General features: G+C 55.6%; 32 non-coding genes across 32 annotated transcripts; all 32 read left to right on the top strand.

Moving 5' to 3' along the window:
- Positions 1 to 171: 171 nt before the first annotated feature.
- On the top strand, positions 172 to 244 carry trnam-cau (transfer RNA methionine (anticodon CAU)). The gene has a single exon. It is a non-coding gene; the product is annotated as a tRNA-Met (tRNA).
- A 478-nt stretch (positions 245 to 722) lies between these two features.
- Positions 723 to 795, top strand: trnam-cau (transfer RNA methionine (anticodon CAU)). The gene has a single exon. It is a non-coding gene; the product is annotated as a tRNA-Met (tRNA).
- A 206-nt stretch (positions 796 to 1,001) lies between these two features.
- On the top strand, positions 1,002 to 1,074 carry trnam-cau (transfer RNA methionine (anticodon CAU)). Its single transcript has one exon. It is a non-coding gene; the product is annotated as a tRNA-Met (tRNA).
- Positions 1,075 to 1,275: 201 nt separating this feature from the next.
- Positions 1,276 to 1,348, top strand: trnam-cau (transfer RNA methionine (anticodon CAU)). The gene has a single exon. It is a non-coding gene; the product is annotated as a tRNA-Met (tRNA).
- A 202-nt stretch (positions 1,349 to 1,550) lies between these two features.
- On the top strand, positions 1,551 to 1,623 carry trnam-cau (transfer RNA methionine (anticodon CAU)). Its single transcript has one exon. It is a non-coding gene; the product is annotated as a tRNA-Met (tRNA).
- A 205-nt stretch (positions 1,624 to 1,828) lies between these two features.
- trnam-cau (transfer RNA methionine (anticodon CAU)) lies at positions 1,829 to 1,901 on the top strand. The gene has a single exon. It is a non-coding gene; the product is annotated as a tRNA-Met (tRNA).
- Positions 1,902 to 3,485: 1,584 nt separating this feature from the next.
- Positions 3,486 to 3,558, top strand: trnam-cau (transfer RNA methionine (anticodon CAU)). The gene has a single exon. It is a non-coding gene; the product is annotated as a tRNA-Met (tRNA).
- A 204-nt stretch (positions 3,559 to 3,762) lies between these two features.
- Positions 3,763 to 3,835, top strand: trnam-cau (transfer RNA methionine (anticodon CAU)). The gene has a single exon. It is a non-coding gene; the product is annotated as a tRNA-Met (tRNA).
- A 206-nt stretch (positions 3,836 to 4,041) lies between these two features.
- Positions 4,042 to 4,114, top strand: trnam-cau (transfer RNA methionine (anticodon CAU)). The gene has a single exon. It is a non-coding gene; the product is annotated as a tRNA-Met (tRNA).
- A 201-nt stretch (positions 4,115 to 4,315) lies between these two features.
- trnam-cau (transfer RNA methionine (anticodon CAU)) lies at positions 4,316 to 4,388 on the top strand. Its single transcript has one exon. It is a non-coding gene; the product is annotated as a tRNA-Met (tRNA).
- A 202-nt stretch (positions 4,389 to 4,590) lies between these two features.
- On the top strand, positions 4,591 to 4,663 carry trnam-cau (transfer RNA methionine (anticodon CAU)). The gene has a single exon. It is a non-coding gene; the product is annotated as a tRNA-Met (tRNA).
- Positions 4,664 to 4,868: 205 nt separating this feature from the next.
- Positions 4,869 to 4,941, top strand: trnam-cau (transfer RNA methionine (anticodon CAU)). Its single transcript has one exon. It is a non-coding gene; the product is annotated as a tRNA-Met (tRNA).
- Positions 4,942 to 6,525: 1,584 nt separating this feature from the next.
- trnam-cau (transfer RNA methionine (anticodon CAU)) lies at positions 6,526 to 6,598 on the top strand. Its single transcript has one exon. It is a non-coding gene; the product is annotated as a tRNA-Met (tRNA).
- Positions 6,599 to 6,802: 204 nt separating this feature from the next.
- On the top strand, positions 6,803 to 6,875 carry trnam-cau (transfer RNA methionine (anticodon CAU)). Its single transcript has one exon. It is a non-coding gene; the product is annotated as a tRNA-Met (tRNA).
- Positions 6,876 to 7,081: 206 nt separating this feature from the next.
- Positions 7,082 to 7,154, top strand: trnam-cau (transfer RNA methionine (anticodon CAU)). Its single transcript has one exon. It is a non-coding gene; the product is annotated as a tRNA-Met (tRNA).
- Positions 7,155 to 7,355: 201 nt separating this feature from the next.
- Positions 7,356 to 7,428, top strand: trnam-cau (transfer RNA methionine (anticodon CAU)). Its single transcript has one exon. It is a non-coding gene; the product is annotated as a tRNA-Met (tRNA).
- Positions 7,429 to 7,633: 205 nt separating this feature from the next.
- Positions 7,634 to 7,706, top strand: trnam-cau (transfer RNA methionine (anticodon CAU)). The gene has a single exon. It is a non-coding gene; the product is annotated as a tRNA-Met (tRNA).
- Positions 7,707 to 7,907: 201 nt separating this feature from the next.
- On the top strand, positions 7,908 to 7,980 carry trnam-cau (transfer RNA methionine (anticodon CAU)). The gene has a single exon. It is a non-coding gene; the product is annotated as a tRNA-Met (tRNA).
- Positions 7,981 to 8,181: 201 nt separating this feature from the next.
- Positions 8,182 to 8,254, top strand: trnam-cau (transfer RNA methionine (anticodon CAU)). Its single transcript has one exon. It is a non-coding gene; the product is annotated as a tRNA-Met (tRNA).
- A 203-nt stretch (positions 8,255 to 8,457) lies between these two features.
- On the top strand, positions 8,458 to 8,530 carry trnam-cau (transfer RNA methionine (anticodon CAU)). The gene has a single exon. It is a non-coding gene; the product is annotated as a tRNA-Met (tRNA).
- Positions 8,531 to 9,291: 761 nt separating this feature from the next.
- trnam-cau (transfer RNA methionine (anticodon CAU)) lies at positions 9,292 to 9,364 on the top strand. The gene has a single exon. It is a non-coding gene; the product is annotated as a tRNA-Met (tRNA).
- A 201-nt stretch (positions 9,365 to 9,565) lies between these two features.
- Positions 9,566 to 9,638, top strand: trnam-cau (transfer RNA methionine (anticodon CAU)). Its single transcript has one exon. It is a non-coding gene; the product is annotated as a tRNA-Met (tRNA).
- Positions 9,639 to 10,300: 662 nt separating this feature from the next.
- trnam-cau (transfer RNA methionine (anticodon CAU)) lies at positions 10,301 to 10,373 on the top strand. The gene has a single exon. It is a non-coding gene; the product is annotated as a tRNA-Met (tRNA).
- A 475-nt stretch (positions 10,374 to 10,848) lies between these two features.
- trnam-cau (transfer RNA methionine (anticodon CAU)) lies at positions 10,849 to 10,921 on the top strand. Its single transcript has one exon. It is a non-coding gene; the product is annotated as a tRNA-Met (tRNA).
- Positions 10,922 to 11,401: 480 nt separating this feature from the next.
- On the top strand, positions 11,402 to 11,474 carry trnam-cau (transfer RNA methionine (anticodon CAU)). The gene has a single exon. It is a non-coding gene; the product is annotated as a tRNA-Met (tRNA).
- A 435-nt stretch (positions 11,475 to 11,909) lies between these two features.
- trnam-cau (transfer RNA methionine (anticodon CAU)) lies at positions 11,910 to 11,982 on the top strand. Its single transcript has one exon. It is a non-coding gene; the product is annotated as a tRNA-Met (tRNA).
- Positions 11,983 to 12,183: 201 nt separating this feature from the next.
- trnam-cau (transfer RNA methionine (anticodon CAU)) lies at positions 12,184 to 12,256 on the top strand. Its single transcript has one exon. It is a non-coding gene; the product is annotated as a tRNA-Met (tRNA).
- A 205-nt stretch (positions 12,257 to 12,461) lies between these two features.
- Positions 12,462 to 12,534, top strand: trnam-cau (transfer RNA methionine (anticodon CAU)). Its single transcript has one exon. It is a non-coding gene; the product is annotated as a tRNA-Met (tRNA).
- A 201-nt stretch (positions 12,535 to 12,735) lies between these two features.
- trnam-cau (transfer RNA methionine (anticodon CAU)) lies at positions 12,736 to 12,808 on the top strand. The gene has a single exon. It is a non-coding gene; the product is annotated as a tRNA-Met (tRNA).
- Positions 12,809 to 13,470: 662 nt separating this feature from the next.
- Positions 13,471 to 13,543, top strand: trnav-cac (transfer RNA valine (anticodon CAC)). The gene has a single exon. It is a non-coding gene; the product is annotated as a tRNA-Val (tRNA).
- Positions 13,544 to 13,744: 201 nt separating this feature from the next.
- On the top strand, positions 13,745 to 13,817 carry trnam-cau (transfer RNA methionine (anticodon CAU)). The gene has a single exon. It is a non-coding gene; the product is annotated as a tRNA-Met (tRNA).
- Positions 13,818 to 14,018: 201 nt separating this feature from the next.
- Positions 14,019 to 14,091, top strand: trnam-cau (transfer RNA methionine (anticodon CAU)). Its single transcript has one exon. It is a non-coding gene; the product is annotated as a tRNA-Met (tRNA).
- The last annotated feature ends 82 nt before the right edge of the window (positions 14,092 to 14,173 follow it).

The raw sequence follows: 14,173 nt of genomic DNA on the forward strand, positions 1-14,173 counted from the left end.
GTCCGTTTCAAAATGGAAGGGACGCACGGCAGAGGGTGTTTGCAGCTGGTGATCTTCAGCCAGCAACCGGGCTGCGCTTTTTTTTCTCCGCCGATACCTGGCAGGCCGTCAAGCGCCTTTTCCACAGCACCTTCTGACCTGGGTGGGGGGAGGGCCACTGCCATGCAGCATGCCTCGTTGGCGCAGTAGGCAGCGCGTCAGTCTCATAATCTGAAGGTCGTGAGTTCGAGCCTCACACGGGGCAGGTATTTTAGAAAAAGTAGGTAGGACATTGTCACGTCCGTTTCAAAATGGAATGGACGCACGGCAGAGGGTGTTTGCAGCTGGTGATCTTCAGCCAGCAACCGGGCTGCGCCTTTTTTTCTCCGTCGATACCTGGCAGGCCGTCAAGCGCGGTTTCCACAGCACCTTCTGACCTGGGTGGGGGAGGGCCACTGACATGCAGCATGCCTCGTTGGCGCAGCAGGCAGCGCGTCAGTCTCATAATCTGAAGGTCGTGAATTCGAGCCTCACAAGGGGCAGGTATTTTCGAAAAAATTTGACATTGTCACGTCCGTTTCAAAATGGAATGGACGAACCGAAGAGGGTGTTTGCAGCTGGGGATCTTCAGCCAGCAACCGGGCTGCGCTTTTTTTTCCTCAGCCGATACCTGGCAGGCCGTCAAGCGCGGTTTCCACAGCACCTTCTGACCTGGGTGGGGGAGGGCCACTGACATGCAGCATGCCTCGTTGGCGCAGTAGGCAGCGCGTCAGTCTCATAATCTGAAGGTCGTGAGTTCGAGCCTCACACGGGGCAGGTATTTTAGAAAAAGTAGGTAGGACATTGTCACGTCCGTTTCAAAATGGAATGGACGCACGGCAGAGGGTGTTTGCAGCTGGTGATCTTCAGCCAGCAACCGGGCTGCGCTTTTTTTTCCTCAGCCGATACCTGGCGGGCCGTCAAGCGCCGTTTCCACAGCACCTTCTGACCTGCGTGGGGGGAGGGCCACTGCCATGCAGCATGCCTCGTTGGCGCAGTAGGCAGCGCGTCAGTCTCATAATCTGAAGGTCGTGAGTTCGAGCCTCACACGGGGCAGGTATTTTAGAAAAAGTAGGACATTGTCAATTCCGTTTCAAAATGGAATGGACGCACGGCAGAGGGTATTTTCAGCTGGTGATCTTCAGCCAGCAACCGGGCTGCGCTTTTTTTTGTCCGCCGATAACTGGCAGGCTGTCAAGCGCCTTTTCCACAGCACCTTCTGACCTGGGTGGGGGGAGGGCCACTGCCATGCAGCATGCCTCGTTGGCGCAGTAGGCAGCGCGTCAGTCTCATAATCTGAAGGTCGTGAGTTCGAGCCTCACACGGGGCATGTATTTTAGAAAAAGTAGGACATTGTTACATCCGTTTCAAAATGGAATGGACGCACGGCAGAGGGTGTTTGCAGCTGGTGATCTTCAGCCAGCAACCGGGCTGCGCTTTTTTTTCCTCAGCCGATACCTGGCGGGCCGTCAAGCGCCGTTTCCACAGCACCTTCTGACCTGGGTGGGGGGAGGGCCACTGCCATGCAGCATGCCTCGTTGGCGCAGTAGGCAGCGCGTCAGTCTCATAATCTGAAGGTCGTGAGTTCGAGCCTCACACGGGGCAGGTATTTTAGAAAAAGTAGGTAGGACATTGTCACGTCCGTTTCAAAATGGAAGGGACGCACGGCAGAGGGTGTTTGCAGCTGGTGATCTTCAGCCAGCAACCGGGCTGCGCTTTTTTTTCTCCGCCGATACCTGGCAGGCCGTCAAGCGCCTTTTCCACAGCACCTTCTGACCTGGGTGGGGGGAGGGCCACTGCCATGCAGCATGCCTCGTTGGCGCAGTAGGCAGCGCGTCAGTCTCATAATCTGAAGGTCGTGAGTTCGAGCCTCACACGGGGCAGGTATTTTAGAAAAAGTAGGTAGGACATTGTCACGTCCGTTTCAAAATGGAATGGACGCACGGCAGAGGGTGTTTGCAGCTGGTGATCTTCAGCCAGCAACCGGGCTGCGCCTTTTTTTCTCCGTCGATACCTGGCAGGCCGTCAAGCGCGGTTTCCACAGCACCTTCTGACCTGGGTGGGGGAGGGCCACTGACATGCAGCATGCCTCGTTGGCGCAGCAGGCAGCGCGTCAGTCTCATAATCTGAAGGTCGTGAATTCGAGCCTCACAAGGGGCAGGTATTTTCGAAAAAATTTGACATTGTCACGTCCGTTTCAAAATGGAATGGACGAACCGAAGAGGGTGTTTGCAGCTGGGGATCTTCAGCCAGCAACCGGGCTGCGCTTTTTTTTCCTCAGCCGATACCTGGCAGGCTGTCAAGCGCCTTTTCCACAGCACCTTCTGACCTGGGTAGGGGGAGGGCCACTGCCATGCAGCATGCCTCATTGGCGCAGTAGGCAGCGCGTCAGTCTCATAATCTGAATGTCGTGAGTTCGAGCCTCACACGGGACAGGTATTTTAGAAAAAGTAGGTAGGACATTGTCACGTCCGTTTCAAAATGGAATGGACGCACGGCAGAGGGTGTTTGCAGCTGGTGATCTTCAGCCAGCAACCGGGCTGCGCCTTTTTTTCTCCGCCGATACCTGGCAGGCCGTCAAGCGCGGTTTCCACAGCACCTTCTGACCTGGGTGGGGGGAGGGCCACTGACATGCAGCATGCCTCGTTGGCGCAGCAGGCAGCGCGTCAGTCTCATAATCTGAAGGTCGTGAATTCGAGCCTCACACTGGGCAGGTATTTTAGAAAAAGTAGGACATTGTTACATCCGTTTCAAAATGGAATAGACGCACGGCAGAGGGTGTTTGCAGCTGGTGATCTTCAGCCAGCAACCGGGCTGCGCTTATCTTTCCTCAGCCGATACCTGGCAGGCCGTCAAGCTCCGTTTCCACAGCACCTTCTGACCTGGGTGGGGGGAGGGCCACTGCCATGCAGCATGCCTCGTTGGCGCAGTAGGCAGCGCGTCAGTCTCATAATCTGAAGGTCGTGAGTTCGAGCCTCACACTGGGCAGGTATCTTAGAAAAAGTAGGACATTGTCACGTCCGTTTCAAAATGGAATGGACGCGGCAGAGGGTGTTTGCAACTGGTGTTCTTCAGCCAGCAACCGGGCTGCGCTTTTTTTTCCTCAGCCGATACCTGGCGGGCCGTCAAGCGCCGTTTCCACAGCACCTTCTGACCTGCGTGGGGGGAGGGCCACTGCCATGCAGCATGCCTCGTTGGCGCAGTAGGCAGGGCGTCAGTCTCATAATCTGAAGGTCGTGAGTTCGAGCCTCACACGGGGCAGGTATTTTAGAAAAAGTAGGTAGGACATTGTCACGTCCGTTTCAAAATGGAATGGACGCACGGCAGAGGGTGTTTGCAGCTTGTGATCTTTAGCCAGAAACCGGGCTGCGCTTATCTTTCCTCAGCCGATACCTGGCAGGCCGTCAAGCTCCGTTTCCACAGCACCTCCTAACCTGGGTGGGGGGAGGGCCACTGCCATGCAGCATGCCTTGTTGGCGCAGTAGGCAGCGCGTCAGTCTCATAATCTGAAGGTCGTGAGTTCGAGCCTCACACGGGGCAGGTATTTTAGAAAAAGTAGGTAGGACATTGTCACGTCCGTTTCAAAATGGAATGGACGCACGGCAGAGGGTGTTTGCAGCTGGTAATCTTCAGCCAGCAACCGGGCTGCGCCTTTTTTTCTCCGTCGATACCTGGCAGGCCGTCAAGCGCGGTTTCCACAGCACCTTCTGACCTGGGTGGGGGAGGGCCACTGACATGCAGCATGCCTCGTTGGCGCAGTAGGCAGCGCGTCAGTCTCATAATCTGAAGGTCGTGAGTTCGAGCCTCACACGGGGCAGGTATTTTAGAAAAAGTAGGTAGGACATTGTCACGTCCGTTTCAAAATGGAATGGACGCACGGCAGAGGGTGTTTGCAGCTGGTGATCTTCAGCCAGCAACCGGGCTGCGCTTTTTTTTCCTCAGCCGATACCTGGCGGGCCGTCAAGCGCCGTTTCCACAGCACCTTCTGACCTGCGTGGGGGGAGGGCCACTGCCATGCAGCATGCCTCGTTGGCGCAGTAGGCAGCGCGTCAGTCTCATAATCTGAAGGTCGTGAGTTCGAGCCTCACACGGGGCAGGTATTTTAGAAAAAGTAGGACATTGTCAATTCCGTTTCAAAATGGAATGGACGCACGGCAGAGGGTATTTTCAGCTGGTGATCTTCAGCCAGCAACCGGGCTGCGCTTTTTTTTGTCCGCCGATAACTGGCAGGCTGTCAAGCGCCTTTTCCACAGCACCTTCTGACCTGGGTGGGGGGAGGGCCACTGCCATGCAGCATGCCTCGTTGGCGCAGTAGGCAGCGCGTCAGTCTCATAATCTGAAGGTCGTGAGTTCGAGCCTCACACGGGGCATGTATTTTAGAAAAAGTAGGACATTGTTACATCCGTTTCAAAATGGAATGGACGCACGGCAGAGGGTGTTTGCAGCTGGTGATCTTCAGCCAGCAACCGGGCTGCGCTTTTTTTTCCTCAGCCGATACCTGGCGGGCCGTCAAGCGCCGTTTCCACAGCACCTTCTGACCTGGGTGGGGGGAGGGCCACTGCCATGCAGCATGCCTCGTTGGCGCAGTAGGCAGCGCGTCAGTCTCATAATCTGAAGGTCGTGAGTTCGAGCCTCACACGGGGCAGGTATTTTAGAAAAAGTAGGTAGGACATTGTCACGTCCGTTTCAAAATGGAAGGGACGCACGGCAGAGGGTGTTTGCAGCTGGTGATCTTCAGCCAGCAACCGGGCTGCGCTTTTTTTTCTCCGCCGATACCTGGCAGGCCGTCAAGCGCCTTTTCCACAGCACCTTCTGACCTGGGTGGGGGGAGGGCCACTGCCATGCAGCATGCCTCGTTGGCGCAGTAGGCAGCGCGTCAGTCTCATAATCTGAAGGTCGTGAGTTCGAGCCTCACACGGGGCAGGTATTTTAGAAAAAGTAGGTAGGACATTGTCACGTCCGTTTCAAAATGGAATGGACGCACGGCAGAGGGTGTTTGCAGCTGGTGATCTTCAGCCAGCAACCGGGCTGCGCCTTTTTTTCTCCGTCGATACCTGGCAGGCCGTCAAGCGCGGTTTCCACAGCACCTTCTGACCTGGGTGGGGGAGGGCCACTGACATGCAGCATGCCTCGTTGGCGCAGCAGGCAGCGCGTCAGTCTCATAATCTGAAGGTCGTGAATTCGAGCCTCACAAGGGGCAGGTATTTTCGAAAAAATTTGACATTGTCACGTCCGTTTCAAAATGGAATGGACGAACCGAAGAGGGTGTTTGCAGCTGGGGATCTTCAGCCAGCAACCGGGCTGCGCTTTTTTTTCCTCAGCCGATACCTGGCAGGCTGTCAAGCGCCTTTTCCACAGCACCTTCTGACCTGGGTAGGGGGAGGGCCACTGCCATGCAGCATGCCTCATTGGCGCAGTAGGCAGCGCGTCAGTCTCATAATCTGAATGTCGTGAGTTCGAGCCTCACACGGGACAGGTATTTTAGAAAAAGTAGGTAGGACATTGTCACGTCCGTTTCAAAATGGAATGGACGCACGGCAGAGGGTGTTTGCAGCTGGTGATCTTCAGCCAGCAACCGGGCTGCGCCTTTTTTTCTCCGCCGATACCTGGCAGGCCGTCAAGCGCGGTTTCCACAGCACCTTCTGACCTGGGTGGGGGGAGGGCCACTGACATGCAGCATGCCTCGTTGGCGCAGCAGGCAGCGCGTCAGTCTCATAATCTGAAGGTCGTGAATTCGAGCCTCACACTGGGCAGGTATTTTAGAAAAAGTAGGACATTGTTACATCCGTTTCAAAATGGAATAGACGCACGGCAGAGGGTGTTTGCAGCTGGTGATCTTCAGCCAGCAACCGGGCTGCGCTTATCTTTCCTCAGCCGATACCTGGCAGGCCGTCAAGCTCCGTTTCCACAGCACCTTCTGACCTGGGTGGGGGGAGGGCCACTGCCATGCAGCATGCCTCGTTGGCGCAGTAGGCAGCGCGTCAGTCTCATAATCTGAAGGTCGTGAGTTCGAGCCTCACACTGGGCAGGTATCTTAGAAAAAGTAGGACATTGTCACGTCCGTTTCAAAATGGAATGGACGCGGCAGAGGGTGTTTGCAACTGGTGTTCTTCAGCCAGCAACCGGGCTGCGCTTTTTTTTCCTCAGCCGATACCTGGCGGGCCGTCAAGCGCCGTTTCCACAGCACCTTCTGACCTGCGTGGGGGGAGGGCCACTGCCATGCAGCATGCCTCGTTGGCGCAGTAGGCAGGGCGTCAGTCTCATAATCTGAAGGTCGTGAGTTCGAGCCTCACACGGGGCAGGTATTTTAGAAAAAGTAGGTAGGACATTGTCACGTCCGTTTCAAAATGGAATGGACGCACGGCAGAGGGTGTTTGCAGCTTGTGATCTTTAGCCAGAAACCGGGCTGCGCTTATCTTTCCTCAGCCGATACCTGGCAGGCCGTCAAGCTCCGTTTCCACAGCACCTCCTAACCTGGGTGGGGGGAGGGCCACTGCCATGCAGCATGCCTTGTTGGCGCAGTAGGCAGCGCGTCAGTCTCATAATCTGAAGGTCGTGAGTTCGAGCCTCACACGGGGCAGGTATTTTAGAAAAAGTAGGTAGGACATTGTCACGTCCGTTTCAAAATGGAATGGACGCACGGCAGAGGGTGTTTGCAGCTGGTAATCTTCAGCCAGCAACCGGGCTGCGCCTTTTTTTCTCCGTCGATACCTGGCAGGCCGTCAAGCGCGGTTTCCACAGCACCTTCTGACCTGGGTGGGGGAGGGCCACTGACATGCAGCATGCCTCGTTGGCGCAGTAGGCAGCGCGTCAGTCTCATAATCTGAAGGTCGTGAGTTCGAGCCTCACACGGGGCAGGTATTTTAGAAAAAGTAGGTAGGACATTGTCACGTCCGTTTCAAAATGGAATGGACGCACGGCAGAGGGTGTTTGCAGCTGGTGATCTTCAGCCAGCAACCGGGCTGCGCTTTTTTTTCCTCAGCCGATACCTGGCGGGCCGTCAAGCGCCGTTTCCACAGCACCTTCTGACCTGCGTGGGGGGAGGGCCACTGCCATGCAGCATGCCTCGTTGGCGCAGTAGGCAGCGCGTCAGTCTCATAATCTGAAGGTCGTGAGTTCGAGCCTCACACGGGGCAGGTATTTTAGAAAAAGTAGGACATTGTCAATTCCGTTTCAAAATGGAATGGACGCACGGCAGAGGGTATTTTCAGCTGGTGATCTTCAGCCAGCAACCGGGCTGCGCTTTTTTTTGTCCGCCGATAACTGGCAGGCTGTCAAGCGCCTTTTCCACAGCACCTTCTGACCTGGGTGGGGGGAGGGCCACTGCCATGCAGCATGCCTCGTTGGCGCAGTAGGCAGCGCGTCAGTCTCATAATCTGAAGGTCGTGAGTTCGAGCCTCACACAGGGCAGGTATTTTAGAAAAAGTAGGTAGGACATTGTCACATCCGTTTCAAAATGGAATGGAAGCACGGCAGAGGGTGTTTGCAGCTGGTGATCTTCAGCCAGCAACCGGGCTGCGCTTTTTTTTCTCCGCCGATACCTGGCAGGCCGTCAAGCGCCTTTTCCACAGCACCTTCTGACCTGGGTGGGGGGAGGGCCACTGCCATGCAGCATGCCTCGTTGGCGCAGTAGGCAGCGCGTCAGTCTCATAATCTGAAGGTCGTGAGTTCGAGCCTCACACGGGGCAGGTATTTTAGAAAAAGTAGGACATTGTCAATTCCGTTTCAAAATTGAATGGACGCACGGCAGAGGGTGTTTGCAGCTGGTGATCTTCATCCAGCAACCGGGCTGCGCTTTTTTTTGTCCGCCGATAACTGGCAGGCCGTCAAGCGCGGTTTCCACAGCACCTTCTGAGGTGGGTGGGGGGAGGGCCACTGCCATGCAGCATGCCTCGTTGGCGCAGTAGGCAGCGCGTCAGTCTCATAATCTGAAGGTTGTGAGTTCGAGCCTCACACGGGGCAGGTATTTTAGAAAAAGTAGGACATTGTCAATTCCGTTTCAAAATTGAATGGACGCACGGCAGAGGGTATTTTCAGCTGGTGATCTTTAGCCAGCAACCGGGCTGCGCTTTTTTTTGTCCGCCGATAACTGGCAGGCTGTCAAGCGCCTTTTCCACAGCACCTTCTGACCTGGGTGGGGGGAGGGCCACTGCCATGCAGCATGCCTCGTTGGCGCAGTAGGCAGCGCGTCAGTCTCATAATCTGAAGGTCGTGAGTTCGAGCCTCACACAGGGCAGGTATTTTAGAAAAAGTAGGTAGGACATTGTCACATCCGTTTCAAAATGGAATGGACGCACGTCAGAGGGTGTTTGCAGCTGGTCATCTTCAGCCAGCAACCGGCTGCGCTTTTTTTTCTCCGCCGATACCTGGCAGGCCGTCAAGCGCCGTTTCCACAGCACCTTCTGACCGGGTGGGGGGAGGGCCACTGCCATGCAGCATGCCTTGTTGGCGCAGTAGGCAGCGCGTCAGTCTCATAATCTGAAGGTCGTGAGTTCGAGCCTCACACGGGGCAGGTATTTTAGAAAAAGTAGGTAGGACATTGTCACGTCCGTTTCAAAATGGAATGGACGCACGGCAGAGGGTGTTTGCAGCTGGTGATCTTCAGCCAGCAACCGGGCTGCGCCTTTTTTTCTCCGTCGATACCTGGCAGGCCGTCAAGCGCGGTTTCCACAGCACCTTCTGACCTGGGTGGGGGAGGGCCACTGACATGCAGCATGCCTCGTTGGCGCAGCAGGCAGCGCGTCAGTCTCATAATCTGAAGGTCGTGAGTTCGAGCCTCACACTGGGCAGGTATCTTAGAAAAAGTAGGTAGGACATTGTCACGTCCGTTTCAAAATGGAATGGACGCACGGCAGAGGGTGTTTGCAGCTTGTGATCTTTAGCCAGAAACCGGGCTGCGCTTATCTTTCCTCAGCCGATACCTGGCAGGCCGTCAAGCTCCGTTTCCACAGCACCTCCTAACCTGGGTGGGGGGAGGGCCACTGCCATGCAGCATGCCTCGTTGGCGCAGTAGGCAGGGCGTCAGTCTCATAATCTGAAGGTCGTGAGTTCGAGCCTCACATGGGGCAGGTATTTTAGAAAAATTAGGTAGGACATTGTCACGTCCGTTTCAAAATGGAATGGACGCACGGCAGAGGGTGTTTGCAGCTGGTGATCTTCAGCCAGCAACCGGGCTGCGCTTTTTTTTCTCCGCTGATACCTGGCAGGCCGTCAAGCGCCTTTTCCACAGCACCTTCTGACCTGGGTGGGGGGAGGGCCACTGCCATGCAGCATGCCTCGTTGGCGCAGTAGGCAGCGCGTCAGTCTCATAATCTGAAGGTCGTGAGTTCGAGCCTCACACGGGGCAGGTATTTTAGAAAAAGTAGGACATTGTCAATTCCGTTTCAAAATGGAATGGACGCACGGCAGAGGGTATTTTCAGCTGGTGATCTTCAGCCAGCAACCGGGCTGCGCTTTTTTTTGTCCGCCGATAACTGGCAGGCTGTCAAGCGCCTTTTCCACAGCACCTTCTGACCTGGGTGGGGGGAGGGCCACTGCCATGCAGCATGCCTCGTTGGCGCAGTAGGCAGCGCGTCAGTCTCATAATCTGAAGGTCGTGAGTTCGAGCCTCACACAGGGCAGGTATTTTATAAAAAGTAGGTAGAACATTGTCACATCCGTTTCAAAATGGAATGGACGCACGTCAGAGGGTGTTTGCAGCTGGTCATCTTCAGCCAGCAACCAGCTGCGCTTTTTTTTCTCCGCCGATACCTGGCAGGCCGTCAAGCGCCATTTCCACAGCACCTTCTGACCGGGTGGGGGGAGGGCCACTGCCATGCAGCATGCCTCGTTGGCGCAGTAGGCAGCCCGTCAGTCTCATAATCTGAAGGTCGTCTTGTGACTTCCGTTTCAAAATGGAATGGACGCAGGGCAGAGGGTGTCTGCAGCTGGTGATCTTCAGCCAGCAACTGGGCTGCGCTTTTTTTTCCTCCGCCGATACCTGGCAGGCTGTCAAGCGCCGTTTCCACAGCACCTTCTGACCTGGGTTGGTGGAGGGCCACTGCCACGCAGCATGCCTCGTTGGCGCAGTAAGCAGCGTGTCAGTCTCATAATCTGAAGGTCGTCTTGTCACTTCCGTTTCAAAATGGAATGGAAGCACGGCAGAGGGTGTTTGCAGCTGGTGATCTTCAGCCAGCAACCGGGCTGCGCTTTTTTTTCTCCGCCGATACCTGGCAGGCCGTCAAGCGCCTTTTCCACAGCACCTTCTGACCTGGGTGGGGGGAGGGCCACTGCCATGCAGCATGCCTCGTTGGCGCAGTAGGCAGCGCGTCAGTCTCATAATCTGAAGGTCGTGAGTTCGAGCCTCACACGGGGCAGGTATTTTAGAAAAAGTAGGACATTGTCAATTCCGTTTCAAAATGGAATGGACGCACGGCAGAGGGTGTTTGCAGCTGGTGATCTTCATCCAGCAACCGGGCTGCGCTTTTTTTTGTCCGCCGATAACTGGCAGGCCGTCAAGCGCGGTTTCCACAGCACCTTCTGAGGTGGGTGGGGGGAGGGCCACTGCCATGCAGCATGCCTCGTTGGCGCAGTAGGCAGCACGTCAGTGTCATAATCTGAAGGTCGTGTGTTCGAGCCTCACACGGGGCAGGTATTTTAGAAAAAATAGGACATTGTCACGTCCGTTTCAAAATGGAATGGACGCACGGCAGAGGGTGTTTGCAGCTGGTGATCTTCATCCAGCAACCGGGCTGCGCTTTTTTTTGTCCGCCGATAACTGGCAGGCTGTCAAGCGCCTTTTCCGCAGCACCTTCTGACCTGGGTGGGGGGAGGGCCACTGCCATGCAGAATGCCTCGTTGGCGCAGTAGGCAGCGCGTCAGTCTCATAATCTGAAGGTCGTGAGTTCGAGCCTCACACGGGGCAGGTATTTTAGAAAAAGTAGGACATTGTCAATTCCGTTTCAAAATTGAATGGACGCACGGCAGAGGGTATTTTCAGCTGGTGATCTTCAGCCAGCAACCGGGCTGCGCTTATTTTTGTCCGCCGATAACTGGCAGGCTGTCAAGCGCCTTTTCCACAGCACCTTCTGACCTGGGTGGGGGGAGGGCCACTGCCATGCAGCATGCCTCGTTGGCGCAGTAGGCAGGGCGTCAGTCTCATAATCTGAAGGTCGTGAGTTCGAGCCTCACACGGGGCAGGTATTTTAGAAAAAGTAGGTAGGACATTGTCACGTCCGTTTCAAAATGGAATGGACGCACGGCAGAGGGTGTTTGCAGCTTGTGATCTTCAGCCAGAAACCGGGCTGCGCTTATCTTTCCTCAGCCGATACCTGGCAGGCCGTCAAGCTCCGTTTCCACAGCACCTCCTGACCTGGGTGGGGGGAGGGCCATTGCCATGCAGCATGCCTTGTTGGCGCAGTAGGCAGCGCGTCAGTCTCATAATCTGAAGGTCGTGAGTTCGAGCCTCACACGGGGCAGGTATTTTAGAAAAAGTAGGTAGGACATTGTCACGTCCGTTTCAAAATGGAATGGACGCACGGCAGAGGGTGTTTGCAGCTGGTGATCTTCAGCCAGCAACCGGGCTGCGCCTTTTTTTCTCCGTCGATACCTGGCAGGCCGTCAAGCGCGGTTTCCACAGCACCTTCTGACCTGGGTGGGGGGAGGGCCACTGCCATGCAGCATGCCTCGTTGGCGCAGTAGGCAGCCCGTCAGTCTCATAATCTGAAGGTCGTCTTGTGACTTCCGTTTCAAAATGGAATGGACGCAGGGCAGAGGGTGTCTGCAGCTGGTGATCTTCAGCCAGCAACTGGGCTGCGCTTTTTTTTCCTCCGCCGATACCTGGCAGGCTGTCAAGCGCCGTTTCCACAGCACCTTCTGACCTGGGTTGGTGGAGGGCCACTGCCACGCAGCATGCCTCGTTGGCGCAGTAGGCAGTGCGTCAGTCTCATAATCTGAAGGTCGTGAGTTCGAGCCTCACACGGGGCAGGTATTTTAGAAAAAGTAGGACATTGTCAATTCCGTTTCAAAATGGAATGGACGCACGGCAGAGGGTGTTTGCAGCTGGTGATCTTCATCCAGCAACCGGGCTGCGCTTTGTTTTGTCCGCCGATAACTGGCAGGCCGTCAAGCGCGGTTTCCACAGCACCTTCTGAGGTGGGTGGGGGGAGGGCCACTGCCATGCAGCATGCCTCGTTGGCGCAGTAGGCAGCGCGTCAGTCTCATAATCTGAAGGTCGTGAGTTCGAGCCTCACATGGGGCAGGTATTTTAGAAAAATTAGGTAGGACATTGTCACGTCCGTTTCAAAATGGAATGGACGCACGGCAGAGGGTGTTTGCAGCTGGTGATCTTCAGCCAGCAACCGGGCTGCGCTTTTTTTTCTCCGCTGATACCTGGCAGGCCGTCAAGCGCCTTTTCCACAGCACCTTCTGACCTGGGTGGGGGGAGGGCCACTGCCATGCAGCATGCCTCGTTGGCGCAGTAGGCAGCGCGTCAGTCTCATAATCTGAAGGTCGTGAGTTCGAGCCTCACACGGGGCAGGTATTTTAGAAAAAGTAGGACATTGTCAATTCCGTTTCAAAATGGAATGGACGCACGGCAGAGGGTATTTTCAGCTGGTGATCTTCAGCCAGCAACCGGGCTTCGCTTTTTTTTGTCCGCCGATAACTGGCAGGCTGTCAAGCGCCTTTTCCACAGCACCTTCTGACCTGGGTGGGGGGAGGGCCACTGCCATGCAGCATGCCTCGTTGGCGCAGTAGGCAGCGCGTCAGTCTCATAATCTGAAGGTCGTGAGTTCGAGCCTCACACAGGGCAGGTATTTTAGAAAAAGTAGGTAGGACATTGTCACATCCGTTTCAAAATGGAATGGACGCACGTCAGAGGGTGTTTGCAGCTGGTCATCTTCAGCCAGCAACCGGCTGCGCTTTTTTTTCTCCGCCGATACCTGGCAGGCCGTCAAGCGCCGTTTCCACAGCACCTTCTGACCGGGTGGGGGGAGGGCCACTGCCATGCAGCATGCCTCGTTGGCGCAGTAGGCAGCCCGTCAGTCTCATAATCTGAAGGTCGTCTTGTGACTTCCGTTTCAAAATGGAATGGACGCAGGGCAGAGGGTGTCTGCAGCTGGTGATCTTCAGCCAGCAACTGGGCTGCGCTTTTTTTTCCTCCGCCGATACCTGGCAGGCTGTCAAGCGCCGTTTCCACAGCACCTTCTGACCTGGGTTGGTGGAGGGCCACTGCCACGCAGCATGCCTCGTTGGCGCAGTAAGCAGCGTGTCAGTCTCATAATCTGAAGGTCGTCTTGTCACTTCCGTTTCAAAATGGAATGGAAGCACGGCAGAGGGTGTTTGCAGCTGGTGATCTTCAGCCAGCAACCGGGCTGCGCTTTTTTTTTTCCGCCGATACCTGGCAGGCCGTCAAGCGCCTTTTCCACAGCACCTTCTGACCTGGGTGGGGGGAGGGCCACTGCCATGCAGCATGCCTCGTTGGCGCAGTAGGCAGCGCGTCAGTCTCACAATCTGAAGGTCGTGAGTTCGAGCCTCACACGGGGCAGGTATTTTAGAAAAAGTAGGACATTGTCAATTCCGTTTCAAAATGGAATGGACGCACGGCAGAGGGTGTTTGCAGCTGGTGATCTTCATCCAGCAACCGGGCTGCGCTTTTTTTTGTCCGCCGATAACTGGCAGGCTGTCAAGCGCCTTTTCCGCAGCACCTTCTGACCTGGGTGGGGGGAGGGCCACTGCCATGCAGATTGCCTCGTTGGCGCAGTAGGCAGCGCGTCAGTCTCATAATCTGAAGGTCGTGAGTTCGAGCCTCACACGGGGCAGGTATTTTAGAAAAAGTAGGACATTGTCAATTCCTTTTCAAAATTGAATGGACGCACGGCAGAGGGTATTTTCAGCTGGTGATCTTCAGCCAGCAACCGGGCTGCGCTTATTTTTGTCCGCCGATAACTGGCAGGCTGTCAAGCGCCTTTTCCACAGCACCTTCTGACCTGGGTGGGGGGAGGGCCACTGCCATGCAGCATGCCTCGTTGGCGCAGTAGGCAGGGCGTCAGTCTCATAATCTGAAGGTCGTGAGTTCGAGCCTCACACGGGGCAGGTGTTTTAGAAAAAGTAGGTAGAACATTGTCACATCCGTTTCAAAATGGAATGGACGCACGGCAGAGGGTGTTTGCAGCTT

The sequence above is a fragment of the Hypomesus nipponensis genome, chromosome 9, assembly GCF_054491055.1.
Source record: "Hypomesus nipponensis isolate SF chromosome 9, ASM5449105v1, whole genome shotgun sequence".
Lineage (NCBI taxonomy): Eukaryota > Metazoa > Chordata > Actinopteri > Osmeriformes > Osmeridae > Hypomesus > Hypomesus nipponensis.